Genomic DNA, 21,436 nt, shown 5'->3' with positions numbered 1-21,436 from the left:
GTTCCTGCCAACAGCAGCAGTAGCTCTATACATTTGAGTGAAAGTGTTTTCAGGTGAATGAAAGCCCTAGATACCAAATCAGTCTTAGCTTTCAAACCTGGTAAGGACCCAGGTATTGTGAGGTATAGACAAACCATCTTTTCAGGGCTCTACTCAAATACCTGACCCACAGAATCCATAAGCATAACAAGATGACTGTTTTTATATCATTAAGTTTGGGAGTGGCTTATCCTGATAGCACTAGATACTGGTTTTGGTAATAAGAATGAGGTGCTAAGATTTTTAAAAATTTAATATATTAGAAAAAGTGCTAACATACATGGCATTGCCTTTGGAATTTGCAGCTGCTTGTAAGAACATGAGAGAAGAGAAAGAAAAGCTAAAGAATTCACTTAAAAATAAATGTTCCAGAACTTTCCAGATATGAAAAAGAGCTTTTTATCAAATGGACAAATAGTCTCAGATTGACAAAGTGTTGTAGGCTAAATATCAAATCCAGAGTAAATCTCTAGGACCTTCTGTTAAGATGGCTGAAAATCTAATATGATTCCCCAAGAAACTTTCAGTCAAAAAGACTTCCAATAATTTTAGTGGACCATAAAGTATGGTTTGCAGGTGATTTGTTAAATGATAAAATTATAAGACTTACAAGACTTTTTTTTTGTCACACAGCAAACCTAAGTTAGAGATAAATTTATCCAGAAGAGATTTATGGTTGTTTTTGTTTTATAATAGAGTTGGTTATAACTTGATGCATAAAATATCATAATATTTTAAAAGAATCATACCATCTTGGATTGATAGTGACAAAGATATAAAATTAAGAGATCTTTGCATAATTAAATAAGAAACTAAGGAAATTACTCAGCTGTGTTAGCTTTTCATCATTGTCAAGAAAAATTTAGAAAAGGAAAAGCTTATTTTGGGCTCATGGATTCAGAGGTTTAGTCCATGTGCAGTCTGCTCCAATGCGTTGAGCCCAAGGGGAAGCAGAATCTCATGGCAGAAGGCATGGTGAAGGAAAGATCAGCTCATGACAGCCAGAAAGCAGAGGGAGACACAGAGAGGCCAGGAACTGATATAGTCCAAGACCACACTTCCAGTGACACTTTTCTTCCAGCCACTCCACATTGCCTACAGTTACCAACAAGTAGTCCATTCAAATTATTACTCCATCTAATATGGATTAATCCACTGATGAGATCACAGCTCTCATAATCCAATTTTCACCTCTGAACATTGCTATATTGCCTAATGCATGAGTTCTTTGGGGGAATATATTTAGATCCAACCCATAACATCAACTATACTCATAGGATCCTTTTGTGCAATGAAAATTGACTTGGAATATAACAAGATCCCTAACAACTTGGTAAAGAATCAGGGAGAATAACTCTAATAGGGTAGGCTAAACTCTTAACAACATGGCAACATGTTTCTGCATGGATCCAAATTTCATGGATCAGTAGCTGCTATCTGCCTCCTTTCGTTCTCATTTTTGATGGCAGTGTTTATATTGGCTTTTCCATATAAGTCATACACTTATATTTTGAGTGTGTGGTGGGGGAACAGGTTTCTTGTCTGGGAACAGTGCTCAGGGTGCTGTATCTGAGCAATCATAATCAAGGAGTAATTTCTAAAAGAAGTTCATATAACAGAATCCTAGACTTCAAGCCAATGTTATAATTGGATGAGTCTTGGGAACATTAGGAGAGAAAATAAGTATATTTAAGTAGGAGGGATGCAAATTATTGTGTGCATATGGGGAGGATTACAGTGGCTTGTAGTTCCAAAAGATGGTCACACCAATCTGTATTCCGTTCAACATGTGACTGTTCCAATGGTTCTGTGGCACTTCTGAGCAGGGTTGGGGTCTCTATCCCATTGCTTTGCATCTGTAGGATTTTTGTGACTTCCTTAGCCAATAGCATAGGTGAAAAATGACACTGATTTCTTAAAGTAGATCATAAAAATGTCATGCACCCAGGCTTTCCTGTTGAGAAGGCTTGTTCTCATAACTGCTTGTTATACTCTGAGGAAGCCAGAGAAACCACACACAAAAAATGCCATACGAAGATGTACTATTTGAAAGTCCACCTGAGGTTCAAGAAGCAGCATCATTAATAGCCTGACACCACCATCTTCATCCAGTTATCACCCATCATTTTAGCTCAACCTTGAAGTGTTCCCAGTTGAGACCCCAAGACAAGTTTTTCTTGATTATTGTTCTTATTCCTGACCTAAAGAATCCATGGATGTTTTGAAATTATCGCCTTACATCACTTAACAGTGGTTTGTTATACATCAACATGTGATTGGTAAACTCTGAAGCAATTTTGAAAACTACTTAAGCACATTTAATTAATTATTAACCAGATATTAATGTCTGAATTTATTATACTTTAATATTATTTTTTCATTGTAAGTTTAGATAATTTAAAGGATACAATACCAGTCTTCTCAGTAATATAGAGGCTTTCCTAATAATCCAAGATGACAAATTATCTGGCAATTTGAAAAATAAAATGATTACATTAAAAAATACTTGAGCATTATTTTTTTAGTAATATGAAGGTTTTAATTATTTTTCTTCATGAATTTCATTTCTCCTATCTTTCCTTTACAAAATATTAAACTACTATAACATACAAGTTTTTCAATTATTTCTTTACATAGCACTTTGGAGCATTAAAACTTTGGGGCAAACACTTTTTAAAATTGGATCAAGTTGTACCTACTCTCAACCTGCTTACATTGCCAGAGGTTTGGGTTACTTCATTTCTTGTGAAACCTGACCCTGCTGTCGTTAGGTGTAAGGACAGAGTGTTACTCATGTGATTCTAATTCAAATATTGTTATAAATCTTAGGTAAATACCATGTGTAATTTTATAAAAGTGATTAATTAATTCATTTTATAAAATGGTACAATTTTTCAGCACGAAGGAGATAAAAATACATTTCTATAGTCAACTTTCAAATAATTACAGTATAGGACCAGGTAAGCCAACATCACAAACAGAATGCCTTTACACCCCAAAATGTAACAATAATTAAGACAACTTTGGACACTTTCTAAATGTCTTATAAGCAATTTCTGCACCGCAGATGTATACTAATATGCAAATTTTTAAAAATTTGCTATGATCAGACAGATAATTTATAGTTATGTGGTTATTTTCAGGATGTGTGAATATTGCATAATATTCTCTGGGAAGTAGTATGATCAACAGAAATCATAGGCATGCACTTTGTGGTTAGAAAAGTTGGGAATGAAATTTAGGAAAAACATCTATATCAACAAGGACTTCTTTGGTTGGAAGATACATACATACAAACACATACATGTATATGTGAATTTATACATGTATATAAATTTGTGTATGTATGTATAAATTTATTTAATATGAACAAATAATTGTCTCTCCAATGACAGCTTTACTGAGAATGTGTGTTAGCTATAATCATCAAAGACTCCACCAGAAGCTAACTTCTACTCATATTTCATTATATATAGACTTCTTTCTCCCTTGAGTGAATATGGATGTATGTAATTGTTTGAATGAAGTGTATAGATACTATACACTTATCAAAATTTAACTTTACTGTATTATTTTATACTTCACATTATTTTATACTTTACTGTACTATTTTATACTTCACATTTTTCCTCTTAACAAGTTACCATAAGTAGTTATAATATTGTTAGATATTCTTCAACATCATTTTTACATAGTATTTTATCAAAAGAACACAATATGTTCTGTTTAGTAGCTCCTTTATTGCAGAACATTGAATCTTGCTATAATGACACATGTAGAAAATCCTTTCAGTTATATTTGACTAAATCTTCTCCTTTAGCAAGTCTTTGCCCACCATTATAGTTTATGCATAGTTAGCTATGTATGAATCACTGATAAAAAGAGATTCATTTGCATTAGGATAAAAGAACTTTTAACAAATAAATCATATTGGGATTCGTACATAATTGATAATACATAGCAGACAATGCTAGGTATCAGCCTAGCGTAGTCTTTCTTCCATGCTTTGAAAAAATAACCATAAATTTTAACTGAATACATTGCTAATTAGCTAAAATGTGACATTTCTCCCCACCCTTGTTGCACTTAAGAATGTCATTGAATTGCATTCTGGTAAATAAGATACAAGTGGCAGGGCTTTGTGTAAATCAGCATTTTCTTTACATGAAGGAGTGTTCATATTTCTGTCTCTCTTTATCCTACTGCCAGAAATATGGATTGTCTACCTGGTACTCTGGCATCAATCTTAATAATGAGGACAAGAACCATGACTTTAGGTAGATGGAGGAGTAAGTTAGAGAACACTGGGTCTCTGACAATTTTTGTAGCTTCCATAGCTATCCAAACTATTTTCTTGTGGACGTCTTTTAGGTAAAAGATATTGAGCTTGTTTAATCGGCTGTTATTTAAAGTTTCTCTGAATATTAGTTTTCTAGGGATGACATAACAAAACACCATATATGGTATTGATTAAACAACAGAAATTTGTTCTCATTGTTCAGGAGGCTGGAAGTCCCAGATCAGGGTATCTGCAGTCTAGTTTCTCTTGAGTCTTCTCTGGCTAGCAGATGGCCATGTGGGTCTTCAAGTAGACTTTTTTTTTCTTTGTGCATGCATCCTGGTGTCTCATCTTTTTCTAAGGACACCAGTTGGGAAGGATTAGGTTCTACCCTGATGGCCACATTTTGTAATTTACTGAGAGAATTTAAAGATGCAATGACAAAGGAGTGAAAGTAATGGAGTTGATGAATAGATTGATTTGTGTTTATTAATCTCTGTGAACGTGAATGCTGTGTCAGATTCACACCACCACCCTGTAGAAACAAACTTTTGGCCATTAGGATAAAGCTTCATTGTTTAACTGTATAGGAAATACATAAGATTTTAATAGTTCAGAGTGAAGAGCCTGAAGAGGAGGCAAAGGAATCAATTAAGAAAAGTGTGTAGGAAAGACAATTGAGACAGAAGATACCCCAGGAAGATTTAGGAAAAAAATGGGGTCTAACATGAGGAATAATAAGCAGATTGGATTGGGTAATAAAAATTTGAAAGAGTAAAAATGTGTTATAGTTGGCTAAAAAAAGAAAGAAATTAATGACATAGTGCAATTCAAGAAGCGATACTGAACACCTACTTGTGATAAGCGTGTGCTACAATCTCCATCTATCTTTTTCTCCCACTGGTGCCTATGTATATGTAAATCTTTTGTAATGTGAGACTTTGCTTTGAATACAGCTCTTTATAATACTATTTTTAAAATCATGTTTCTGTATTTTTGCTTGTGCTGGATTTTCTAACCCTTTGTGGACTCCCTCCTACCCCAGATCTTGCAGAGTATTAGGGACTATATGGAGTTTATTGGTTGTAGGTGTCAACAAGAGCCACAGGAGCAAGTTGTTTAATTTGAAAATAAAATAAGACAAAACAGATTCCAGAAATCACAATGGTAATGTTTTCTGAATAAATATAGAAAATCAAAAGCCCGGAACATTTGTATTTTGAGCTTTAAGTATTTATGAACATGCATATTGCTCAGCCAATAAAAGGCTATATCTTCTAAATCTCTTTTATGTCAATTTCATTTGACTTATGTGCATCAGAGGGCACTCAGGAAATTCTTTGAAAAGAAACTGTTTGAATTAAACAAAACAAATGAAAATAAAAACTTATTTTCCCTATAGGAAGTAAAATTCTGGTATTCTCAGGACAAAGGCCATACCCTAGTCCTATTTAAAAGCATCTTTTTCATAACTTTAATATAAAGAAGTAAAAGTTGTATACCACCACACAGGGGTGGCTCTAAGCCAGAGTAGGAAAGTCCTTCTTTGTTTCAGTTTCCCTGATATATGGAGAAAATAATGGGAACACTCTGGCTCCAATAAGAACTGAAAACAAACAAAGTATAGTCACTCGTAAACAAAATGATTTGTGAGCATAAATCACTCTGTCTCTCATAAAAAATGCATTTTAATTTGACTGCTGAAGAATGAGTTTCAATTCAATGATCCCTTACTAATACTAAAGATGCAAATACCTTTACAGACCCACATAAAAGCAAACTAAAGGGAAGGCTGAGAAAAGGACCCAATTTTGTTTGATATTAGACCTGGTGGCTAAGGGAAGCTGAACACAGTAGGCACAGTATTTGAGCAGATACTATGATTCCAAATCTTGGACTTGTTTTTTGTGTGGATTTAAATATTTCCCCTAAATTAAAACTTTGATTTTAGCTCTGAAGCCATGTTACAATATATGTGGCAATTCTGTTATGCCTTAGATTTCACTGGACCCAAAAGCTGACTAAGTGTGGAGAGAGCAAGGGTATCTTGACTGTGCATGAGTCTTTAATGTCAGATACCATAGGAACTCCTTATCCCAGAGAGGGTTTTAATTTTTTTTCTCAAAATTTCTACAATTGGTAATAAAGAAGTCCAGGGAGCATTCTGAAGTTGTAAAATGCTTATATCATCACAAGTGATGTTCTGATGCATTTTTTTTTCTTGTGGCAAACATTTCACTAATGCATCTGCCTTTCTGTCCCTTCGATTATTTTATAGGGTGTTGGAAGTAACAGTGATGTTCTGGCATCTTCTAAAGTGCTAATCATCTCGTGAGCTGGTTGTTAAAATCTTGTCAGCTTGAAATGGGTGATGACAGAAGTATTTCTATCACAGAAACTGTCAACTCTAATGGAACCTTGATGAACAGTGTGACTCTTCAGAAATAAGGCTGAATTGCTCCTTTTCTGTCACTAGCTTCTTTCCCAGAAAGCCTATCTGAAATATGAAATGAGAACTAAAAGAAAATTAATTTGCCTTTAAAATGAAAAAAAAAGAATCACAATTTTATATATGTAACTCACCAAATGAAAATGATTCTGCATGTGAGAAAACTATTCATACCTGATCTTAAAGACCTGTGCCCATAAATCTGGAAACACTATTTAGTATTTATTTTCTGTTATGTATCATGTTTAGAAAACAAGATAGTCTAACTAATCAAATATTCTCATTTTTCAAAAGTAATCAAAATGCCTAGATCTGGATCACTGATGTTGAAGAAATAAAATGTAAAAGATATACTTAGTAAAATTATAGAGAAAATAATTTGATTTTTTGATAATTCAGATGGTTCCTCACTGATTAAGAATGATGGTTGTAAGCAATGTGTGTCTGTCTATTTTAGAAATTCATAGATTATTGCTGAATGTAATGTCAGAGGCAAAATTTATATATTTTATATATTACACACACAACACACACACACACACACACATATATATATATATATATATATATTCATATATATATATGAATAATAGTGGAAAGTTCAGATTTCAAGATAAATAGTATTTAGAGGTATTCTGCCCCATTTGAAAGATCCTAGCGCTCTCTTTGACCCACATTTTTTCACTTTTATTCAACTCCATATGTTTCTCATCTGTATCACTCTCCAGGATACAGAGCCACTGTCATTGTCATGGAGAAAAGAGGCTCAATATAGGAATTAGTACTTAATGGAGGAAGGAATTGAGTGAAGATTTGAAACACTGAGGCTGGACGGTAGAAAAATGGTTAAGAACCCAGACTGCAGCACTAGACCAGGTGGAGGAGTCACTGTTTGGGGGGAAGCCCAAAGAACCTCCCCTCCACAGCTGCACACATTATCTTGCAGGGTGCCTCTGAAGCTCCTGTGTCTGGCCACCACGACCCCCTGAGAATAGTTGCTTCTGCATTTCTTGCAAGAATATCTCTAGCTGACAAATAGCAATCCAGAGCCACACAGTAAAGGGAGCTTGAGAAACACAGGAGTTGAGCTGACCACACACTACCCAGCACAGCCTCCTGTAAGGCTAAGTCTCCCTGTTTTACATACCACCCCCAGGCTTTCACCATTTCAATCTAATGTCTGTTCTAATAGTGACTTGCAATTTTATGTTCCTAATGTAAATCCACACTTGCTGTACCAGTTACATTCAAATAATGGCATAACTCTAACAATGCAGAATGCCCACGACTGTGGTTTGAATGTCTCCCCCACACACCAAATTCATCTTGAAGCCCAATCCCCTCTGTGATGGTGTAAGAGGTGAGAGCTTTGACAGTGAGTTAGTCCTGAGTATTTAATAGAAGGGCTGCAAAGAACTAGCTCAGGCCCTGTTTACCTTCCACCACATGAAGATACTACTACATTCTCTCTAGAGGAAGTAGCAATAAGGTTCCTCCTTATAGGAAGAAGTGACTTTCACCAGACACTGAACCTACTAGACCCTGATCTTGGACTTCTTAGCCTCCAGAAATGTGAGAAATAAATTTTTATTATTTATCTGTTACCCAGTTTCAGATATTTTGTTATAGCAGCACAAATGGATGAAGACCCTCATTAGAAACAGAAAAGCAGCCACGACAACATGGTTGGACTGGCAGCTAAGCCTCAGTGTGGCAGAGAGTTGGCCTTCCCTCACAGGAGGATGGGCCTCACAAAGGATCATCCAGAAGACCAATATCAGACAAAGTCATTCTGAAACCTTGATGGGTTAAGACAAAATAAAAGCCTCTCTGAATTTAAATATGAATGTAACAAAAACAGGAACACTGTGAATTAAAAAAGAAATGCCCAGCATTCTCATTCATCTCTTTGTGGCTCATATTAAAGGATGGTTGATTTTTTTTAACCAATCAAACTTTAGTCTTTCTCCATTCCTCTCTTCATCCAGATAAGAATTATTATGATCCTGCATCCTAAAATTACCAAAGCTCCCTGACATCATCCAGTGCAAACAAAGTCCTATTTCCTCAAGTCTTCCCTTAAACCACCTAATACATCTTTGAATTCTATAATTGCTTCCTACATCCTCTAACTGAAAACATCCGTGCCTACCTATGGGGTATATTCTTTGTCATTTCAACAAGTGCATTGATACAATTTTGTACAATTGTTTAGAATCAAATATGCTCGATTAGTTTTTGATGGAAGAGCATTGACATAATATATTAAAACAATCTTGAGCACAAATATACTTTGGACAACTCCGCTATAGGACATTTCACACACACACACACACACACACATCATTATCTCCTATTACAAGTTCATCCTACTATGAGTTTATTTTTTGAGTGAAAAATCTCTCCATTTTCTAGCAAAAGATTTCCCACATTATGCAGTTTATAGCCTTATAGACAGCTTTGGTTTTCTTCTTCCTGATTCTTTATTATCTGAGTTCCAATATGGATATTCTTATACATGATAATTTTGGTTTTACCTATTTTCTCTTGATTTTGCAGCTCTAATCTTTTAACAACTGAATGAAATGTATCATCCTCACTGAATTTCTTTCACTTTTATACCATTGCAGTCACCATTTTATTTAAACATAATGTTGACAGCAAAGCAAAAGTGCTATGAAATTTAAATTAAAACCCCTGGTGCTGCTCTTAATACTGTTCACATACTGGTCTTTGCCTTCAGCTCTGTGTGGGTTAGATACCTCTACGGCATCTCAGAGCCATGCATCATGGGGGGAGTAGTAGAGTGATTTCATGTAATAAGTATAGCAATGTAATGGCTTGATCCAAAGAAGCCTTCCAAATGAAAGCATGAAGCTGTGACCTTTGTGGATCAATGACCACGGTGCTGCCTACTAGCTGTGTGAGTATACATTAATCTCTCTGTGCCCCATCTATAAAGTGGGGCAGTGATACTAGTAACTATATCATAAGGCTCTTAGGAATATAAGTAAATGGAATACAAGTAGAACATCAAGAACAAAGTCTGGCATATAGAAAATATTCAGTGAATTAATATTATTATCTTCAGCAGCAGCATCTCCTCATACATGGAAAACAAGGCATGAAGATATGTTTGTGTATAACAAATTTATTGATTAATCTTATTGATTAGCATAATTTATTGATTGGTATTTATAATTTATTGATTAGTATAAGTCTCTTTCCCATTCCATTGTTGGGATTTCTGGCATGTCAGTGTCTTCATTGTTGTTTCATAAATAGCTACAATGTCCAGTGCAGTGCCCTGAACTAATTAGCCATTTAAATGAGGCCCAGGCTTCTTTGCAGAAGCAGAGCAGAACTACACCTCTCTCATAAAACTTCACCAAGTGTTTGCTACACAAGTTACAAACTACATATGACAGTGCACATGGAATAACAAGTGATTTGTACACTTAACAGCTCTGGTACCCATGATACCTGTGGGAGAATATAATTTATATTTTAAGATAATTTTTAAGCAGTTTAAAAGGCTCTCAGTGACTTGTTGATAATCTTATATACTATCAAGTATGATAAACAGATGAAAGTTAGAACACCCTGAATGCTGATGAGGGGCACTGGTGCAATTTAATGATACTTTAAAAAAAAAAAAAAAAAAAAAAACAAATGTTCTTTTGAAAGTAATTTCACATACTCTTATCAACATCCATTGATTTCTTTGACCACACTCATATTGCATAACTCAAAACAATATATATTTGGTTTCCTCTACAATGCTCAGATTACTTCAATCCTCAAGCCTTCAAATTTTTTTTTTTTTTGTATTTAAAATATGTCACTGCTGGGGCTGGGGATGTGGCTCAAGCAGTAGCACACTGGCCTGGCATGTGAGGGGCACTGTGTTCGATCCTCAGCACCACATAAAAATAAAATAAAGATGTTTTGTCCACCGAAAACTAAAAAATAAATATTAAAAAATTCTCTCTCTCTCTCTCTAAAAAAATGTCACTGCTGTTTGCAACATTACTTATGTATATGTGGGCACACATAGGTATGTCTTACTGGTACTTTCAGTGGTCTAAGTATGTGTGTACAGACACAGGTAGTTCTCTTTTTGGGATATGTCTGGTAGCATCATGATAAGGTCTCAAAGCAGGTGGTAAATGTTCTTCAAACAGAGTTGTTGCTGCTAATAGCTTTTTATTTGCTGAAATGATCCTGAAGCCTTGTGGGCCCAGACAGAACAGCCTCAATGTTCATTTTAGGTTTGTCTTTCAACTTGAGTTATCTTATTTCTTCCCTTGCCCCAATCTCATACCTCTATATTCTCCACATTCCAGCCTTCTTAAATGTTCTTGGAATTTGTATATTCACATAAAAGACAAGAAGAAAGAAGTCAGCCAGCACAATGGCCATGAAACTGTCACTGACTGTAAGAAAAAAAAATGAATTAGATATAATATGGATGCCTGTTAACCTGTTTAAAAGGGGAAGGAGGAAGAAAGGAGAAAAGACTAAAAACTCAGAAAGATTGAAATTCATCTGCTTTTATTTCTGCATACCACACTCTCTACCTCCTTTAGCCTTGATTTTTCTTGTCTGGACTCAATGTTCATCAATCTTCTTCTTCAAGATGTTTCTAGAGCACTTGAAAATATCTGAAAGTGACAGGCTTCTTCATTCCCAAATCAACATTTTGTGTTCAGTTCACCTCCTTGGTTTGCTTTACCTCAAATTCTGACTCCCAAAATCTTTTCACAATTTCACATTTTTGTTTCAGGCAGCATTAGTTGCCTGATGCTTCAAGGTGGTGCCTAACAAGGTGACAGCCTTGCTCCACAGCTGGACACCCTGAATGACTGGGACCCACCCTGCAGCCTGGTGGGGGGCTGGACATCTCAGCCAACCTCTAACTATTGCCAAGGCACAGAGTCCCCTCCCCCACCTTTACCCTGCTGAGGCTCCCAAGACAGATGAGCCATGACAGGAAGGAGTGTAAAATGCCCTCTGTGGTATCAAAGCTGGGCACAAATCCCCTACTGGGTGCACAACTGGAATGCAGCCCTGGTCCCTTCTGCAACAGCTGATGCGCCTAGAAAATGAATTCACCCAGGGAAAGGGGGGAAAAGAAAAGACAAGAAGGGAAACTGGGAGGGGGAACAGAAGAGGGAGAGGAGGAGAAAGGAGGAGGAAAAGAAAGAGTGGAAGCCCTGTTGCTGCTGCCCAGAGCTAGCACGAACTCCAGCCCTAGCCTGAGTTTAATGCCTCAGCCTTGGGATCCCAGACTTGTAGCCCGGCCCAAACCCAGAAGGTAGGACAGAGAGGTTGGAAGCCTTAAAGATCCCTGCCCAGCCAACACCAAAATAGAAGGGGGTGGGCAGCTGCAGGGACAGGGCTTCCTCCCACAGGGTTCTTGTTTGGAGAATTGATTCCCTTTTTCCAACAAATGAAACCAGGGCTCTAGGCAGCAGGGACCAAGAGACCTTCTTCACTGACATTCTTGGAAAATCGGAAAATCAGGGCATGGACTTTGGTCTCTCAGGGAGGATCTCCCTTAGACGGCCCTCCTTTCCTTTCATTGTATCACTATAAGATGGTCTAGCCTCCCCCTCACAAACCTAGGAACAGGTGCTTACAAAACTGACAGGAAGGCTGGGGGAGCCTGAAAACAGAGATCAATTCTTGTCATTATTAAAAGGAGCAATGGCTGAGGGTGTTGAGAATTCTAGACCCTGCTCTGTCGCTACTTAGATTCATAAATTCCACAAAAATGGTTAACATCTACAATATGCCAGGCACTGTTTCAGGTTCTGGTTCTACACGAGTGGACAAAATAGACAAAATTGCCTGTCCTCATGGAGCCTACATTCTTGTGAAGTAGATTCAAGGAAGAGTTCTCCTCATGCCCAAACTCTCCTTTTTTTTTTTTTTTTAATTTGGGAAAATAATGCTGGTGCTATGCAAACCTCATAAATTATACATAAGAAGGTAATGCCATCATGAGAGACTGCAGAAGGCTCTTTGAACACCAAAAAGAACTCCACACACATAACATGTTAAAGAGCACTGACTGAAATATTAACCATTAAGAAAAAAAAAGTCATTGATTGAACAATAAGAGTATCTCAGTCTTTGTCTCTGATCAACTAGAAAACCTAACTATCTAAAAACCAGCTTCTTAGAATTTATTTAAATTTTGAGTTATTAAATTTCTCTTGTCCACACACAGAAGCCAATCTCAGAATCCCTGAAATTGCCTTACCTTGGCTCCCTTGAATCGAGCATGGCACTTTCCCTGTTTGTGGAAGATGACTGTAAATAGTCAATCAATCAGACAATGAAAATGTTTCCTAAGCTGTACTTGAATTCACAAAGACCTGCAAAACTGTTACTCTAAGAAAAGGTTATATTTAATATAACCTACTAAATTCAGAGAATATACTCTTTTTTTTAAAGTTTTTTTTTAAGAGAGAGAGAGAATTTTTAATATTTACTTTTTAGTTTCCGGCCGACACAACATCTTTGTTTGTATGTGGTGCTGAGGATCGAACCTGGGCCGCACGCATGCCAGGCAAACGCGTTACCGCTTGAGCCACATCCCCAGCCCAGAGAATATACTCTTAACCACTAGGCTTCACTGCCTCTCAGCAAAAAATAAAATGCTGACAAAGCCATAGGTTTAACTCAGCACAGAGCAGCCTCACCAGGTCAACTAGGGATGAGGAGCTCCTGCATCCCCTCCCAAGCCCAGAAATGTGTCAGTTTCTGCCCTATTTTTTCTCTACCTGGAAAAGTAAATCAAAGCAGCAAATGTGTGCCCGTTAGCATGTAAAAGGTAAGCCTTCATCAGCATGTCTCTGAATGAAATACGGTGTAATAAAAATGTGAAATGCAAAGAGATTCTTTTGGACCAACTAGACATGTTTTCTCGGTGGCAAATTGGATATTCAAGTTGGTTTCATATCATTTCTAGTTCTTTTTTCTTAAAGGATTCATCTAAGATAAACACCACTGATTATTTGTAAGTGCAACAAACTGTACTAGAATTATAGCAGTCTATAAAATGGAATTTCAATGATCCAGTGACTGTGGCGGTTTTATGTGGATATGTGCACAAAGTGAAAATGCTTTGTTAGACTTACCTCCTGTGTAGGTCTCCAGAGCCCTGTGCTGAATGGCTCTGTGCTACCAGTGACATTTCCTGTCTGATCTCCCTGCTTCTTTTATCCTCTATTATGAGAACCAGCAGGAGTTCTGTCAATAATTGTTGTTTTTTAGTTTCTATGGCTTTGAGAGATATTAGGGAAGCCACTTATATTTTTTTTTCTAGGAAAGTCAGAGGCAGAATAAATTTATTCCAAATTATCAGTATATTTCACAGCACAGTTTATTAAATATGCAGAAAATTGCTTCAACAAGTAGACCAGCTTGTTTGTAGATAAAATGTGTTATTTAAGACACTGCTGCTTCTGAATCATGTTGTGTGCATATATGAATATATCACAAATAACCCCGCTAATGTGTAGGATTATAATGTACTAATAAAAACATTAAAATGAAAAAATTTAAAAAGAAAAGGAGAAGGAAAAAATGATTTCAGATATGACTGATTCAAGATATGAGTTCTAAGATTGCCCCACATTCTTGCCAATACTTAGAGTTATCAATATATTGTTTTAGATATTCTAATAAATATTGATATCTCAAAAAAAAAGGCGCTGCAACTTCTTGAAAGAAATATCATCAAAACAGGCTATTGTTTCAATGTCTACCAAAGGGTTGAATGTGAACACTCTTACCTGATGCAAACATTTGTTATTGGCATGATAGCCAAAAGACATGGCATGTGTATGTCTATGTGTCTGCTGCTGCTTATATGCTATTGCCTGAGATTTAAGCCCTGAGTCTTTTCATATAGAACCTTCTATGGGCTTGACAAAGTGTACTTCCCTCTATGACAAATTTTTTTGCAGAAACAAACAGATTCAAGTCTATGCCATTGCTATCTAAAAAGCTCACCTGATTTCTTCTAAGAAATTATTTTAAGGTTTATGACACCATGATAGTTTAAGTAATATCACTAAGTAATACAACTTAACTTTGGGTATATTTAATTGAATTTAAAAATATATTGGTATTTGCTTCTCTAAGAACAATTTTTCTGTATGTTTAATATTGAAATTTGTGAACATGTTAGAGTAATAGATTCATATTTAATCTCATTTAGGTCACATAACCTTTCATAGGTTTTGGAAATGGTAACTTGATATTCAGAGTTCTCATTTAAAATTACCCGTTCTTAATATCTTATCTCACAATATACTTCTGATCTAGGGGGTTGGTGGTATGTGTTATTTCTTCCATACTTTGCTTTTAGTATCTAGATTCTTCACTCTTTTAGACCTTTTTACTGAGATTTTTGAAAATTAAGGTTTAAAAATAAATCATTCGTATGTTTTCATTTTAGTGCAGATGAAAATAAACACAACTTTTATTAATATTCTTTATGTCCAAACTGAAATTTAGGACCAATTTGAATGCTGAGTGTGGTGAAGTGAGTTCTTAATGGCTTTGTAACCCAACAATCTTTAGTACTTATTTTTTCTTTCTCTTCTCAGGTTGAGTTGGCCTTGTTCATCATTGTGTTCTCAGAATGAATTCTAGACAATAATTGTCAATATGATGCCCTTGAGCCTGACAAATGAGCTACTCTGCAAAATTCAAAGGAAAGGTCATTTGTTTTACTACTCTGTATTTTCTTATATAAATTCTTAAGTACTTGTATTAGTTATATTTGCATAACAATAACACAATTATGAGCCTCCCTAGCAGATATCTTCTCAATATATTTTAGTAGAGTGTAGAATCTGTAAATCTTATTGCAAGCTCTCACTTTTTATGTCCTGAAAATGTACTGTATGATGATGACAAATGGTGTCTCAGTAACAATAAGTACACATCTAATTTGCTACCATAAAGAGATTTCAGCATTAAAAAGATCTGGTTCTTTAACACACAACAAGGTCCTGGATTTAATTCCCAGCACTAAAAAACCAACAATATTGCTCAATATTTGAGAAATAACTGGGGATATTGAGTATTGCAAAAGATCTAATAAAATATCCCATCCCTCCTTCGATGGGGAAGAAATCTAACAACTCAGTCTAAACTATTTGTAATATTAGCTTGAAGTAATTTGACATCAGGAAAATATTAGGGCTGGCATTGTGGCTCATGGGTAGAGCGCTTGCCTAGCATATGTGAAACACTGGGTTCGATTCTCAGCACCACATATGAAAACAAATAAATGGAATAAAGGTCCATCAACAATAAAAAATGAAAATATAGACATGGCTTTCTGTGAAAACAAATCATTGATACATATTTATAGATTTTTAATGGAGAATTATAGGTATTATTTTTCTCATTTACTGAGCTATAAAATCAAGCTAAAAGTAACACTTTGAAACAACTAAAATATAGTCTTTGAACTGTTTCCCAAACAATTAGAAGTCTTCAGCCATTTACCTTTTTTTCCCATCATACTTGCTTTGAAATTCCTATTTTCCACTTGCATAAATTTAAGGTTAGTATTATCCTACTCTATGCCATTCTCATTAGCTTGAAAACTGAATTATCTTTGCTGTTTTATTGTTGAGGTCAAGAAATGTTCAATTCTCTCTAAGGAAAATATAAAGCATTATTTGAGTTAATAGGAACCTAAAAGAGGCAGAAAAATAAGATTTTTCAGCAACAACCTCATAATTGAAAATAAAGTCTAATCCAATATTAAGGAACCACACTATACCAAGAATAATAAGCTACCAGAAAAGATCAGGTAGAAGAAGTCTAAGAGATGAGAGAGAGAAAAATGATGATGATGGTATCGAGGAGGCAACATAGTTTAAGCTTATTTATATCTTCCAAATTTTTTGATTAGTGATTTTTAAATGGGAAGCAGTCTAGTTGTTTTTCATTTGGATGTTTTTGCAGATTAAAGGATTTCTAGACACAGTCATAACAAAACACCACCAATCCTTATGTAACCCAAATTCCAACCGATTCTGATTAGATATTGATTGTACTTTTTAAAAGCCACCTCACCTTATGCCCATGAGGATGATTACCTTCAAAGTATCAGAAAATATCAAATGCTAGTGAGAAATCTGAACTCTTGAACACTGGAAAAGGTGGGAACAGCCTAAGTGTCCTTTGATGGTTAAATGGGTCAGCAACATAGGATGTTCATAACAGAGCATTATTCAGCCTCACAGAAGAAAGGAAATTCTGACATGGTCTGCAGCATACAGGAACCCTGGTGACATTGAACAAAGAGAAATAAGTCAGTTGTAAAAGAATAAATATTGTATGATTTCATTTATATGAGGTTTATAATCATTCATGTGGAATCAGAAAGATCTTAGTTATAGATGTAACAGCCAAATTGAAATCTCTACCAGGACTTTGTAAAGGCTTGACAGGATCAATGTGATCCATTATTATTTCCTGTCTTAAGTTGATACTGTGTGGGGACCCAAACTTCACTTAAACTTGGAGATGCTGAGGACATAATTGTAGAATTAAAAAATAAAAAAATACCTGGAAGTTTATTTAACAAATAAATAAATGATATTTTAAAGAAGATATCATGGAGAAAATTAGGAAAATTTTTAATCTGATAGACTTTGTGTGATATTGTAATAATGTAAAAGCAAGATATCAAAAATTGTATCACTTAACAGTGATTAGAGAGAAATGTTATCACTTTAAATGCTTAATGTTAGAAAAGAAAAACAGTCTAATAATTTATGTCCTAAGTTCCTGCCAAGGCTATCTAGAAAATGAGGAAAATAAACTGAAAGTAAATAAAATGAAGTAAATAAAAGAACTGAAATTAATGAGAGCAAAAACAAACATTATTAAAAAAATTATAAAAATGGAGGGTAAAAAGACAATGTCCCTCAGTAAATTTCATACCTCTTAATTTATAAAAATGGAGGGTAAATGGACATGATGCTAAGGAAATCTCTTCCTGGTAAAGAATGAATGTTAGAAAGGTTGTGAGAGTCACTCTTAAATAACATAGAAAATCTTACTATATAAATGGCTAAGCAGAGCAAATGTTCATTACCAATGAGAAGGAATACTCTGGAAAGTATTAGAAAATTCTCCCATAAACTCAGGTAAATATCAGAACCTGCATTTTTATTATGATTTGTCTGGGAGTGGTGGGGGAGGAAGAGGCAGGCCCAAGGAGTCCCATTACTGTCGGTGATCTAGGCCACCGTCATAAAGTGCTGACCACTATTGAGGACTCCTGGTTCAGAACAAAGTAACAGTCAATTCTCCTCCCTATGTTGATAGCTGATAGGGTTAAACAATAAAAAGGGAATGACTTAACCAATTATGATAATGACCTAGGAATATGAAAAGTTTCCCATAAAAGATTGGTATTATTACTTATCTTTGGAAAAAGAAAGTTAAACACTGATATTAAGCATTGCAAGTTTAAATATTGAGTAAGTTAATAACTTTACACTATAGAAACTTATGAATAAATGGGCTAAATAAGGGGTCAAATTCCACTCTTGATGTCATTATCTTGGGCAGCTGGAATATTTATAAGAAAACCTGTATCCATGGACAGATGTAAGTGAGAAGAGTGAGCACACCAACCTGGGAATGGTGGGCTTCTGTGAAACAACAAGGGGAGAGAATGCCTTTAGACATCCTTTGAAGTTCTCCTGAAACATCCATGTTTAATCCAAGAACATCATTGATATCTCATCTGTTTCCAGCTTTACTTACCTTGACAGAAAAGTATCTGGGCAGGCAAATATCTTCACCTTGGGGAATCCAGGAAAACAAATAAAGCAAAAAACATTTTCTTTTTCTTCAACTTTGTGTTGAGAAATGTGCAAATCTGTTGAACCAACCTGAATTCTGAGAATATTAGGTGAGGAAATCCAGAAGTCATCCTGTAATGCACCCACTTGTTCACCAAAGCCAGTGTTTCTATACCAAGAAGTAAAGGGTGCTGGGAGTCTAGTTATTGGTTAAGGAAATAGATTCTTGCTTTCTATTAGGAATATAGAAGCTCCATTCCATAAAGTGGTGTTTAATTATTCTTACTCCTTAGGTTTTCAATGAGATGCTAGCTCCAGAGAACAAATTACATAAGAACTGGTGGAAAATTTTTAATTCTTAAAAAAAAAAAATGTTTATTTTCTGAAGTGTTTTGGTTCAGACCAATTTGTTTTTATTAGGCTAAGTTAAGGAAAGGACTGAACTTTAAAGTCTAAAAAGTGAAAAAAAAGAGATTAAAACCCATTTGAATCTCTCTCACTGATACCAAAAAATTAGAGACAATAGTTTTTCATTATGTCAAAGATGTAATTTTTCAAGTATTAAGCCACATTAGAATTATTTGCAAATGGTATCTGATTGTGGTATTAACCATTAGCATGATCATATGAGCATGGTTTAAACCAAATTTAAAAATTCCTAAGTATCACTGCAAAAATCATTAAGGGTTTTTGGACAGACACAAATTTATAGTAAGCATCAGGATAAACAAGATGTTTGATGTCATTGCAAATGTTCCATCAAAATCATTCACCCCATTATTAATGAATGCTACCCTTCTTTTGAAGCCACACATTTCTTTCATGCCTGCCCTTTAACACAAGCATTTCATTTCCAAATAAGTTATCATGTTTGCTACCTCTTTACCTAGATTATGCTAAGAAAACCAAGGCGTTATCACAGCCATCCTTTTGAACCAATGGAAGACACAAATGCCTCCCAGCTTCTTCTCAAAAACAAACATGTAAATTTGTTACAATTAAAAAAGTTTCCAGTAAAAAACTTGACATTTTTGAAGCCATTTTAAAAGATGACTTCCAAATGTCATGCATTTTATTTGGTTAATATCATTTAAATTGTAATTAGTAGAAACTCTTTGGTATATGGATTTGTTAGGAATCCATTAGGTCATCCTTATTTAAACAAACCATGTCTATTTTCTTTCTATTATAATCAGTTTCTCTCATCTAATTTCCTATCAATTTAAGTAATGACATTTCTCATAAATTATGTCAAATTGCTTCTTGAAAGACAAATCATTAACCTGTTCAACTACAAAGAAATTCTGTGCTATGTTTTAGATTTGTTGATGGTTTCAAACTCATGTTTTTGCCTTTAGTTAGAGGAGTATTTTTCTGCAAGTCTCTTGAGAAGTTTAGTTACTTTAATTTCTACATTCATTTAGCTATTTAATAAGGCATTTACTTTCAATACATGTACCTTAAATTTTTATCTTTGTTATTAAAATATATCTGATTGTGAAATCCCAAATCTTCCATAGGGGCACCAACAATCCATGTAATCCATGACTGTATAGAATGGAATTTGTTTAGTGTGTCTTGGTACTATAATTTCTACTAAGCATTGTATATGATTTATCTATTTTATCCTCATGTTTTTTATCACTAATAAAAAATCACCTAAAAGGGAATGTCTATTAATACACTTACATAAATATATGCATATATATATATATACAAATACATAGAGAATGTGCACATATATATGCATGTGTGTATATTTGTGTCTAAATCCAAAGTGTTTGACTCTTTCTCTACTATTCCATAAAACAATTGTAAATACCAGCATATATACATTTAAATAATATAGTAATTTAACTTTGAAAGCTGTACAGTTCCTCCAATAACATCTCTTTGCCCAACATATTTTGTGACATCATTTTGTAACTTCTCTTTAGAATTAGCTTATTAATCATGCAGGAAAAGTTGATTTATTATTTTGAATCTCCCTGCTTACTCCAATCTGTATTCCAAATTAACAAACTGCTTTATCCCATATTGTTGGCTCAAGACAAAGTAGCTTTTTACAAGAATCAGATTCACCTTTAAATGAACTGTATTTCAATTAAAGGTACTTATGACAGGCATGCTTTAAAGTGTATGACAGGCATTCTTTGAAAGTGTGTGCGTGCATGCGTGTGTGCATGTGTGTGCGTGTGTGTGTGTTTTGTTTTGTTTTTAATAGAAAGGACACAAAGCATCGTGGCTAAGGACATGAGCAGAGAAACCAGACAGGCCTGAATCCTAGATGCTGTTCTGACACTTATATAAGCAGCTGATTTCTCTGAACTTCAGTTTCCAATTTCCTCATCCATCTAATACAGCTGTTAGTAACACTTTACAGCAGCCATGAGGATGAAACAGATTGAACATGTGCAAATATATCTATCATAATGCCATATATATATATATGGAAGACCCTCATAAATGTCAGTGTGGTCTCCCTAGTGTACTCAAGTGGTGGCAGAGAACACTGACACAAATGCCTTTCTAGTGTTTTCTCTTCCTTCTGAGAAAAGGTCATGCCTTGTCCAAATAACTAGGCATAATGCTTGATGAGGAGCAAACAGGAGAATAAGTGCCAAAAGGAAGGAAGGTCAAAGTGTGAAGACTAATCGGGGTGTGATAATCTGCACCTTCAGATACCCCGGAGGATCATGTGAGCTCATGAACTTGAGACCAGCCTGAGAAACATGGCAAAATCCTGTCTCAAAAAGCAAGCAAACAAATAAGTATCACAAGTAAGAAATGAGGACTCAGGAGTTTAGAAGTGCATTA

Source organism: Marmota monax, unplaced genomic scaffold (assembly GCF_021218885.2).
Source record: "Marmota monax isolate L192 unplaced genomic scaffold, Marmota_monax_Labrador192_F-V1.1 WCK01_AAM20220418_F8-fsc00455, whole genome shotgun sequence".
Classification (NCBI taxonomy): domain Eukaryota; kingdom Metazoa; phylum Chordata; class Mammalia; order Rodentia; family Sciuridae; genus Marmota; species Marmota monax.
The sequence above is the reverse complement of the archived record's forward strand: the minus strand, read 5'-3'. Positions refer to the sequence as shown.